Raw genomic sequence first — 12,784 nt, 5'->3', positions numbered from 1 at the left:
GAGTGTTCCAAACCCCTTCATTCTCCGCTTCTTTTTTCCTATCCAAAGTCTATCCACTATCTATCCAAAGTCTGTGACTCATTACTTTGTTTTCTTTCAACCAGAAAAAATTTACTCTAGCAACCAAGTTACCAATTCACTCAGTTAACTTCCACCTTCATCGCTTCTCAATTAACTTAAGTGGCTTCATTGCTAAACCCTGCCGTTTTACAATTGGCTCTGGCCCACCTATGCCTTCAAGGAAACTTTCTGTTTAATCAAAACACTTTAAACACTTCTTACCAGGGCAGAACCATTTAAAAAGAAGTTATAGCAAGATAAAATGATAGGTATAGGTAGTCTCTACCCCTCATTTGGTGTATATTTTCAAACTTGGTGCCATTAGTAACACTGATATCAGTTGAAACTGATTTCCCTTGGAAGTGATACCATTGTAATTAAACTAGTTATTAATGCCAGGAAAGGAGCAACGGGAAGGCCAAATGTGACAGGCATGTCACTTGGGCAGCTTTACCAGGAAGCTAAAGCTTTACACTCCCCAGGGAGCCGCGGGTTTATTCCCCACAGATCCCGGGGGAGGGGCTGGAGGAGTGGAGGGTGGGTGCGTGTGCAGTAAGCTGGGTGCGTGTGCAGTAAGCTGGGTGCGTGTGCAGTAAGCTGGGTGCCCGGGGAAGGTACTTGTCTGTCAGTCACACCTGGGAACAGGTCATTGGCCGGAATGGGAGTGGCCACGGCGAGGGCTCCAAGTTTTGGAATATTTAATCCCCTAAACAAAGAAGTTTGCTCTCTTGTGCTCTCGTGCTCTTGGTTCCTCTTGCGCTCTCGGGACTGTCATTGCTCAGGGGCCGTGTCCTGCATTCGCCCGCCCGGCCCAGGGCCATGTGGGCCCCACACTCAGTGGGCTGACGGACCACAGCCCCCCGATGCTGAGCGGACCGGCTGCAACGTGGGACGGAAGCTCTGGCGCCGGCTTTGCTTCTGGCTCTACTGGAACCCCAGCCACACTTCCATGACGGGGTTGGGACTCTGGAACCCAGGGATGTAATTCCACACAAGTAAAAATCACTCATCCTCCTGTGCGAGTCTCAGAAAATTCTTGTTCTCGAGATATCGTAAGGACCCCGCCCTCAGCACCCAGTGTGGAAGAGGACACCCCAATTTCTCTGATAACAGAAGCCATAGAAAGGAGATGAAGCATCCACTGAGGGCCTGAAGCCAATGATTTGATGAATACTAGGAATTCATTAAAACGAAAGAAGTGACAAACTGGAAGGAACCTTAACAATCATCCAGAGACTGTTCTGTTTTACAAATATGGAATAGCAACTTCACACTCCACAGTCAATAAATTATATATTTAATGCTGAATAGTGTATAGTTTTTAAAAATATGTATAATCCAAATAGCAATTCATCACACACAACTTCCATTTTCTTGATAATGACATATAAACACACTATAAAAAGTCTTTTTAATATTCTTCATAATTTGTTCCTTATACTATTTACTGTAGAAAGCAAAAAATTGAAGGGTCTTTACATCTTGGGCCAAGGAACTGAAAATAATTTCTAAAGGAAATTTGGGAAAGTAACTCTGGGGGATATTTTGGGGAGAGTTTTGGGCACATGGCTCAGAAAAGTTTGTTTCATTGTCTAACTTCCAATTAATGGTATTGGATTGTGATATAATAAAAATATATATTTGTCGTCCCCCCTCCATTCCTGGCACAGAGCTCCTAAAAACCTTATGGATTTCCTGAGTGATAGGAGTGTCTGTAGTTATTCCTAAGGAGCCACTTTCAAACCGATTAGAATTTATGCTAATGGAGTGACTCAGAATGGGACCCCTAGATAGTTTCAAGTGTTTAGAAGGTTGGGACTTTTAGCACCCTCCCCCAAGGTAGTAAGGGGGACTGGAGAATGAATTCCATCACCAGTGGCCAATGATTTAATTATTCATGTAATGAAAATTCAATAAAAATTCTTAAACAATGAAATCCAGGAAGCTTCTGGGTTGGTGACATTGGTGTGCTGGGAAGGTGGTGAGGATGAAAAGGGCCACACAATAAACCTGAAAAGCTCAGGGGAGGCCTGCATGGTGGCCTTACAAACTTAGATACCTAAAGCAACCACTTAGGATGGTCTGAAATGAAAACTTTAATGTCAGTTCATGGCAGTTAGTAATGTCCTAAGGCAGTAATTTTCCCTAGCAAAGGTCAATCTTCACATAAATAAGTCTGTTGTCTTTTTGCATCTAGGATAACATACCTGATAAACATGCCTTTGCAGTAACAAAGTAATTTTCCTTTTTCCAGATCCCTCAAAGCACAGGCATCATCACAGCAGAGACCGCAAACCCCCTCATTGTTATTGTTATCATGTTAATTGTTGACTGTTAGCTATCCTGAACCTACCTATGTAAAAGAAACCTGTCATTTTACTTTTTATCAAATCCCAGAGGTTCCTCCCCCTCCCACTTTGTTTTCTCCCACCTCCCTAATCTATCACCGATGGATTTTATGCAACCCACTTAACATCTTCTCCTTTGATTGTAATGTATAAAGCAGGGTACAAAACTGCCATTTTCCGGAGTATAATCTCAATTCGTTGAGATTTTGCTTCCTGGAAAATATTGTCATTTTGGTTCAAATTAACTTTGACAAGGGCATGGAAGCTCTACACCAACCCTCACCTCCACCTCCAAAATCTTTTCCTATGTATCTTATATTTGGTTGTTCCTGAGTTGCATCCTCTATAATGCTAAACATGATTGTGGAGGAGGGACAAACATTCCTCTACCCTCAGGGTTCTTTCTAGTTGGTCTAATAATCAAATAGACATGAGACAGATTAGCAAGAGAAAATAACCAAATATAATACATACATATGTATGGGAACCCCACATACATGAGAGAGTCATAGGCCCCACATGCATGAGCTTCAGAGATAGGAAATATGGGTGTATAAGACTCATGAGCTAGGGATGAGGTAAGGAGGCTTGTGGGCCTCTCAAGGTCATTTCAGGATGATGAGAGGAGAGACTCTTAGTAAGTAGAAGTTTGCACTGCCCTATAGATAAGACTGTGGACAGAAAAGGGGCCACATAGCTTGGGGAGGCCTGTGTGGTGGGCCTTACAAACTCACCTAAAATAACCACATACAATGGTCTCAACATAAAACTTCCTAACTGAAAGTGAGTCATGGCGGGTAGTCACGTCCTAGGCTGGTATCTTCCTTGACAACGGTCAATCTTTACCTTAACTGAGCCTGGCTATTGTCCTTTTGCATCTATGACAACATACGTTTGGAATATCAGAGGAATTCTCTTTTTTCCAGACCCCTCAGGGCACAATTTCCCACCAGGAGACCACAGAACCCCAGGTGTTTTCTTGTCCAAATACCATCTCTATGTGCTGTAAATGTTAACTGTCCTATACCCACCAATGCAAAAAAAGTATGTATCTATCTGGTTTACTTTTTATCCAATCCCAGAGATCCCATTTTGCTTTCCCCCACCTCCCTAATCTATCACTAATGGATTTTATGTAACCCCACCCCATGTCTCCTCCTTTGATTTGAATGTATAAAAAAAAACAGTAAAACTTCCATCCTCTGGAGCATTTTCTCAATCTGTTGAGATTTTGCTGTCCAGCCAATCGTAATCACTTTGGCTTGAATAAACTCATAGAAATTCTCTACAGGTTTGGATGTTTCTTATGTTGACAAATTAGCAGAAATTATCTTCAATAATCTCTTATGGGCAAGGCTTCTAATTCAAATTTGTGGGGCAGGGCAGAGTTTCTCTCAAGCCTGTGGCTAAAGTTGCCTTTAGCTCAAAACAACCTGCATACCACAGAGGCACATCGTGGGGTGACTTGTTTGGGACTAAAGAAGATGATTAAAGAAGACCATGTAGGTGATGCAAACAAACTTCATTTAACACTTTGTGAAGTGGGCAGTCTGTCTCCGTGGGTCCAGAGAACTACAAAATGGGGGAGGGGAGGCAGGAAGCTATTACAGGATAAAGAACAGGAACCCGGAAGAGAAAAATAGAAAATGAATAAAGATTAAGGAAGGAAGTGTAGCGTTTAGAGTTAGCTTGGCATTTGGGGATTGGCTGACTGAATATAATGCATTTCAGGTCAAGTGGAGCACCTACAGGAGCAAGTAAGTTATCTAAGTTTTGGTTTGCTGACGTGGCACCCTAGAGAGGAGTGGGGCCATCTTGGGCCTACAAATTTTTTCAACAACAATAAACTGGTCATCATAAGTAAAGCACTTTTCTAAGTTCTGTGAATTGTGCTAGCAAATCATCACACCTGAGGAAGGTCATGGGAACCCCTGAATTTGTAATTGAGGAATAGATTGAAGAAATAAAATGAAGTCACTATAGTCAAGCTGCTAAATTACTAAAATCAAGTATGTTGATACATGAGGAAACAATTCTATTCTTGTTTTAACTAGCCTGGGAACTTAAACTTCTTAACTTTCCAGTCCTGTGTCAATGCTTGGATATACATCAAACCTCCGGATAAACCCTTTGGTTACTTTTGAAGGACTAAGAAAAGAATATTCATCTATCCAGCCACCCGACATCCATTATTGAAACCACCTGACATCCAATGCGCAGACCACTGGTCATCTAGGGAATTACCATCTCGGACCAATCCAGAGGTTAAGAAAGCAGGACTGATTATTCTTCTCAAGAATTCGCTTTTTACTATAAGAACCCTCAGTTTTTCTTTCTGTTTAAAAACACTCTGGGTATTGCCTAACTGTGTTTCCTATTTGCAAAACTTAAGACCTTTATCATTTATTTTTTGCAAAGCCTCCAAACACTTTTTGAGTTTGCTCAATATTATAACCAAGTAAGGCAGAAGTGCAGGTAGCCTGGGGACCTGGGACTTGCAAATGGCACCTGAAGTGGGGATACTCTTGCTGGACTGAGTTCTTAAGCTATGGGGTTTGTACAAACTCTGGGTAGTTAGTATCAAAGTTGAATGGAATTGTAAGACACTCAGCTGGTATGGAGAATTGGTTTTGGGACAATATACTTGTTGTTGGAAAGAAACTACACATTTGGTGTTAGAAAAAAATTACCACATGGACTAAATGTTTTTGTCTCCCCCAAAATTCATATGTTGAAATCAGAACCTGTAATGTGATGCTATTAGGAGGCAGGGCCTTTGGGAGGTAATTAGGTCATGAGGGTGCAGCCTTCATGAATGGGATTAGTGCCTTAAAGAGAATGAAGGGACCAGAGCTTTCTGTTTTTAACATGTGAGGATACTACAAGAAGTCAACAGTCTGCAACTCTGAAGAGGGTCCCCATCAAAACCCAACCATGCTAGCACCCTGATCTCATACTTCAGCCTCCAGAACTGCGAGAAATAAATTTCTGTTGTTTATAAACCACCCAGTCTATATTACTTTGATATAGAACTGATTAAGATCCATTTTCCCCTAATTGGTCAGTTGATTCCATATTGTTGCATTTGTTAACACTACGTGGAACAGCTTGTTTCCAAGTCTGTCTGACCTACTAGACTGTAAGCACTTGGAAGGTTGAGATGGGCTTCAATGCATCTGTATTCCAAAGGTTGCAACTTTAGGTTATATGGGCCTGAAGCTTACACAATTTGGGGAGGGCAAGATTCTTTAAAAAAATACAAAATTAGGTATGAAGAAATTACAACATATTACAAATATAAAAAGCTAATAAGTACCACAAAATCTATAAAAATGAAATATTTTTATTTATTAACTGCCTGATATATCTTCATAACACAGGTGGGGCAAAAGTAGGTTTACAGTTGTGAGTATGTGAAACAGAATTTATTCTTATACTATTATTTATTATTATTGTATTATTTTCCATACAAATAACTGTAAATCCACTTTTGCCCCACCCTGTATATTTTTTTTTCTATTTTTTTGACTCATACTCTTTTATTATCTCTTTCTTCTGACAATTTCTAAGATCATTTTCTGTACTGATTAGAAAGATCCTTTTTTCTCTAGCATGGTTGAGCAAAATGTTTTATATTATTGATAATTTCAAAAAACTGCTTCTTTCAGTTTCCCAACTCATTGATAAGCCATATAAATTTCTAGGCATATTATCTTATGTCATATGTGTCTGCAACATTTCAGGGCATTTCAAGTTATATTGTACAGTGACTAATCTTAAATATTTTTTTAATTGACCATGCTCATCTTAACCGGTGTATCATCAGTGGTCCTGCACTATCAGCACAGCATCAGGTAAACTGGCCCATTGAAGGATGGAATGGCCAGCAATAACTTAACTATTCACAGAAATGACTACTGACCACATAAATTTATACTACTCAACCCAAACAAAATGTATTCCTAACTTAACTTCCCTTAGATAAATCTGAAATTACCATGAGCTTTCCAAGAACATATTGAGGTGCTACTCAGCTCCTGAGCCTCTCTCCCATTTTTGAGAAATGAATGCTACTTTATAAGCCTTAGTGGGAGGTAGTGTCTACTTCTCACTTTCAAAGCTGAAAATGTTAGAGTCTTCTTTCCCAGGTTCCTTAATGGAAAGTTGGGTCACAATGTGGGCAAAGCCAATGAGAAATACCTGTTTTAGCCATTGAATCAGTGACTCAAAGAAATCTACAGTTGACTCTTGAACAATACAGGTTGGAAATGTATGGATTCACTTATATATGAATTTTTTCAATAAACACTGTAGATGTATTTTCTCTTGCTTATGATGTTCTTAATAATACTTTCTTTTCTCTAGCTTACTTTATTGTAAGAATACAGTATATAATGTATATAATATATAAAGTATGTGCTAATCGACTGTATATGTTACTGGTAAGGCTTCTGGCCAAAAGTAGGCTATTTAAGTGTTTGGGGAATGAAAAGTTATGCATGGATCTTTGACTGCATGGGGTGGGAAGGTGACCCTATACCCCACATCGTTTAATGGTCAACTGTATATTACAGAGAACACTTTTTTTGTTGTTGCAGGGGCAGGGATGGGGTAGGTGGCGTCAGCAGCACTATCAGTGTTGGTGATGACATGGTTTTGGTCATGGTCCTAGGTGCTTCCAGCTCTCCTTATTCTTACCCATTTTCTTTTCTTTTTTTTTTTTTACACATATCTTTATTGATTTCAGAGAGAAGAAAGGAGGGGGAGAGAGATAGAAACATCAATGATGAGAGAGTCATTGATCGAGCCCGCAACCCGGGCATGTGCCCTGACCGGGAATCGAACCCTGATCACCTGGATCCTAGGTCGACGCTCAACCGCTGAGCCACACCCGGCCGGGCATTCTTACCCATTTTCAAGCCTAGTAATTCTCTCATGCTCCCTTTAACATATAGATATAGGTATATACTTTTTTCCTCCCTTTAATTAGCCAGAATTAGTTTCTGCTGTGTGAAACTTGTGACCAAATTGTAGCTCTGACACCTTGGCCACAAGTAAATTGCTATTTTAGGGGGCTTGACAGGCACTTTGAAATTTTAAGTAGTTCTTTTTAGTATTTAAACATAATTTTGTCTAGCATTTTAAACTTAAAAAAATGGTGACATCTGTTATGATCATTGACCCTCATAGTACCACTGAAATAATTGGGGTCCATAATATAAATCCAATTTTATAGCTTAGGAAACTGAGGCACAGAGAGCCAAAGCACTCTGCCCAAGTAACAAAGCGACGTAATGGCAAAGTTGAGAATGCTGGAATCCAGTCCTAGGTCTTTTTCTTTTTTTAATAAATCTATATCATGAAAGCAAAGCAGAGACAAAGGTGCAGAATCATAAGTCAAATCATATAAAGAGCAGAAAGGTCAAGACCAGCATTAAAATGATGTGAGGCAGCTGCTTCTGTCAAGGCAGCCCCAGACCCTGCAAACAGGACCTGAAGGTGGCAGAAAGGGGCTTTCAAGAGCCTCACTTGTTTTACAGCTAAAAAAAGCAAATGAAGAGATTCCTCCCTTTTCTATGGCCGGCTTAGAGGGTGACTGACTGTGAAGGCATCGACAAGACAATCAATCATCAGTTCTCTGAGTTTAAGAATGACCTCTGTAAGGTTATCTTAAGGGGAGTGATTACTGCTAAAAACTCAGCCATGGAGCAGTGATCAGAGCGACTTTCTCTAGTACGATTCCCGAAGGAGACGTTTGTACTGACTAGCAAACCTACTCTGCAGAATCCATTTCGGTTGCCGCATAATGCTTCTGCTTCATATAAGAACTCTACTCTGTAAAGAGTAACATGAACAATCATAGCTCCCAGGGTATCAGCCCCCAAACAGTAATGTGCGTTTAATGAGAACTTCAAGGAACGATCCTTAATTTGGAAGAGGTGCCGTCTATAGGCAGTGATTGTGGTTATTGCAGGCAACCACTGAGAGTTCATCTGTTGTGTTAAAAATAAAGGTCAGATTCCATCTTGGAGTGTATCACAGATTATAGTCTGTTCACACTGACAAATAACAAAATGCTTTGGGAAGTTATTCTTTTGTGCGCACGGCTTTAATTCCGGTTTTTGTCTAGATCCAGTTAAAAAATGTTTGGCGGATCATTTGCATCCTCTATTACCCAGCCTCAGACAATGAAGTGCAGATTGGGCTCGGTGCAGACGGCGATGGCTGTCTGTCTGGGGGTGACGGGGGTGTGGTGGGGGAGGCTGGGGAATAAGTCTAGCGAAAGGCCTAGTTTTTTCTTTTTAATAAGCTTTTTACTTCAAAACAGTTTTAGATTTGCAGAATTATTGTGTAGTATAGAGAGTTCCCATACACCCATACCAGTTTCCCCTATCTAACATCTTACATTAGTACATTTGTTACAATTAATGAACTAATATTGGTATAGTCTTAAAAACCAAAGTCCATAACTTATTCATATTTCCTCAGTTTACCCCCAATGTCCTTTCTGTTTGAGGGTCCCATCCAGGACACCACATTATATTGAATTGTCATGTCTCCTTAGGCTTTTCTTGGCTCTGATAGTTCCTCAGCCTTTCCTTGTTTCTGATGACCTTTTGGGAAGTACTGGTCAGGTATTTTGTAGGCTGTTCCTCAAATGAGCTTTACCTGATGTTTTCTCATGAGCAGACAGGGGGTATGGGCTTGGGGAGGAAGACCACAGAGGGAAAGAGCCATTCTCTTCCCTCACCTCAAGGGTACACACCACCAACACGACTTACCACCATCCGTGTTTGGAAAGTCCACTTTTTCTCTCACTCTTAGACCTTCTTCCAAAACACGGAATTGCTTTTTCTTCTTATGACTTAATTATTATAACTTCAAAAGTAAAGCTGAAGGTCTAATATTCAAAGGTAGACGGAGTCCCTAGTGCAGGCAGGGATTCTATACATTCCAGACTTGTGACCGAGGAGAAGGCAGAGAGAGGCCCTCTTTCCTAAGCCTCTGCTTTCTCACTGTTCCCCTGACAAACCAAATCACCTCGGACTGATGAGACTCCTCTCATGGCAGAATATAAGCCAGGTGATACCGTCAGTAAAGGACAAGAGGAGTTGCCTCTTGTGTCAATCATATTGTCCAGTACATTTTCATACAGCTTTGGTTTGGCTAAATCTAGTTGTAATCCATTTATGTCACTAAGCGTCATATTTTTATTAGGCAATGTACTCTATCTGAAAATGCAGACAGAGTCTGGGTCTTGTAGGGAAGTACCTGGGAAAAAGGGACAGGCTGTAAATGTCAATGAGGCTGGTCAGTTCGAGCTTCCAGAATGGTGTGATAGTTTCCTAAATCTACCTCACAAATGAGTCCAGGGAATGACCTGCTTTCATCTTGTGGCCTACTTTATTTTACGGCCATCTCTGTGTGTCTCATTTCACATATCTTTCCTGTCAGCTAGAGGAAGGCTGAGCTACGGCTATGGCTGCTGAGCTGTGTCTATCCACAGTCATGTGGTTCAGGTGACAAAACAAATAGCTCACTCAGGTGAGCAAGAGCTCTCCAGAGCAGGGTAATCTATAGGAGAAGAAAATAAAAAAAACACTATTTAAAATCCTTCCTCATGAGGAGACTCCGGGGATATAATACACAGTGCAAGGAGTTGCTAAAAATTGCAGCAGGTGACCCATGGAGGTTTATGTAGAAAATTCCTTTCTGGCAGTTGAAGAAAAGCAGAATGGATGTTTGTCTATCTTAGAAGCTTAAGAACCAGTGTCTCTTGAAGCAGGCATAGACTAAATGTATTAGTCAGGATTTTTAGTTGCAAATCAGAAACCAACAGTAGGTCGTCTGAGCACAGAGGAATGCTTTTGCAGAGGTCAGCAAATGTGACCTGCCACTTAGTTTTGCATGGCATGCAAGCTAAGAATAATTGTTACATTTTAAGATAGTTGGACAAAAAAGATAAAAAAGAATGACATGATATTTCCTGACCCATGAGAATTATATGAAATTCAAATTTCAGTGTCCATAAATAAAACGCTCACTTGTTTAGCTGCTTTCATGGTACAGTGGCAGAACTGAATAGCTGTGACAAAGACTATATAGCCCACACAGCCTAAAATATTTACTAATGTCTTAGTCAGCTTGGGCTGGCATAACAAAATTCCATTGACTGAGTGGCTTAAGCAACAGAAATTTGTTTTTTTACACTTCTGGAGACTAAGAGTCCTAGATCAAGGTTGCCAGCATCGCCAGTTTCTGCTAAGCGCTCTCTCCTTGGGTTGCAGACAGCGGCCTTCTTGCTGTGACCTCACATGGCAGAAAAAGAGGAATAGGGAGCTCTCTTGTATCTCTTCTTACAAGGGCCTTAGTTTAGTCTCCACCCTCATGACCTCATCTAAACCTAATTATCTCCCAAAGCCCCATCTCCAAATAGCATCACCCTGGGGTTAGGGCTTCAGCATATGAACTTTGAAGGAACACAGTTCAGTCCACAGTAATTAACTATGCCTTTACAGAAAAGGTTTGCTAATCCCTGTATTAAAGGATATTAGAACACACACAGAGTTTCCAAGAGGGCTAGACGACCATGCAACACATTGTGTTGGAGGCAACATGGCCAGGAAATTCACCGAATCGCATTGTCAACTGGTTCAGGGAGACTCTTCTTCCACCCCAACGAGTTACTAATATTCCCGACACCAGGCACTGGATGGGCTGCTAGGAGCATTGGCCTGGCTGCCTCTGTAAAATGTTGCACTTTGCATATGGTCAGGATGGACTCAGCTATTACTTGCTGCTTGCACACAAGTTTTTGATTCGAAGTCTGGTATAGGTAGATATGATTGGTGGGTCACACGTCCGTGTTACCTACAGCTATAAGGGAGTCTGAGACAGGCGTCTGGCTTCTGCAGTCATGGGGATGTAAAACCCGTAATGTGGGGAATTCCCTAAATATCTAATGTACTATCTAATAGCCAGGCATAGTGTTAAAATTATTCACTCCTGCATTGTTTCTCCTCTATCATTTCCCCTGAGAATTGTTACCTCTTGAATAAACTACTTTTCTCTATGGGAAGCATCCCGGGTGGCATTCCACTATTTGACGTGCCTTGCGGGATCCAGGTATTGATTTTGACAAAAAGGGAAATGGGAAAAAAATGGGGCTCAGTGATTAGGAACCTTCCTACAGTGGCATGACATGCTCAGTTTCTCCCTCTTTCCCTTGCTACATTCTCTGCACCGAAGGTGAGCTGCTATCAGTCTTTCCCAATTTGGATTCAGGATTTGCCTTTTCTCTCCAGGCCAGAATTTACTTTGATTCCTTTGAGCACAACAATGGGGAAATTTGGGGACTACTAGAGAGAAAAAAGTCAAAGGGTTTCACAATCCCTTTATTCTCTTTAAAATTCCATGTGAGAGGGAACTTCTACTTTTAGCCAAGATGGGGTAACAAGAGACAAATTTGCTTTCCTGCCAAAACAACCAAATCTTACCCCTTCCCCCCCAAAAAAACCAAACTAAAACCCCCAAACCCACAAAAACCCACACAGAATATAGAAAACAATGGGTTTCAAAAAAACCTGTACATCAGGCATTGAAAAATACAAGATGAGCCCATGGCTAACCTAGCGTATTACCTTGTGAGAGTTTCTAGGCGAGAGTGCAGGGGGGTGAACCTGGGAGGAGTATGGCAGACTGTCTGTGTTGAGGAGAGCAAGCTGAGAATCCAGAGCCATCAAGAAGGCTAGAGTTCCAGGGAGGTTAGAGCTCCACACAGAGAGAACGCGGGAAACCTGCAGAAAGTCCCACTTGAGCACTGAGCAGAGTATTCATCAGCCCACATGAGCAAGGAAACTGTCCCAGGCTGGAGAAAAAGTAATCTTAAGATCTGAAAGGACAGTGCCCGGGGTAACACGAGACCAGAATATTGACTGTTCCCACCAGCGAGACTGGTAAACCTCAAAATTCACATGGCATTTAGGAGAGTACTAAGTAAGATCTTAGTGGGAAATTGGTCTCACCTAACAAATCTTCAAAGCAAGATACAAAATGTTCAATCTGTTTCCAAGTAATTTAGCTGCATCCCAGAACAAAGATAAAAAATATTTATAAGAATGCAGAAATATCTAGCACCCAATCGACTAAAATGCACAATATTTGCATCCAGTAAAAACTTATCAGGCATATAAAGAAGCAGGAAAATACAACCTAGAATGAAAAGAAAAATCAACCAACTGAAACTGATACAAAACTGACATAGATATAGGAACTAGTGATGAGGGCACTAAAACAGTTGTTATTATATTCCAGATGTTCAAAAAGTTAAGCAGAGACATGTGGGGGAAAAATCAAATTTCTAGAGACAAAGACTA

The sequence above is a fragment of the Miniopterus natalensis genome, chromosome 8 (genome assembly GCF_054644295.1).
Source record: "Miniopterus natalensis isolate mMinNat1 chromosome 8, mMinNat1.hap1, whole genome shotgun sequence".
NCBI lineage: Eukaryota > Metazoa > Chordata > Mammalia > Chiroptera > Miniopteridae > Miniopterus > Miniopterus natalensis.
This window is presented reverse-complemented; position numbering follows the sequence as displayed.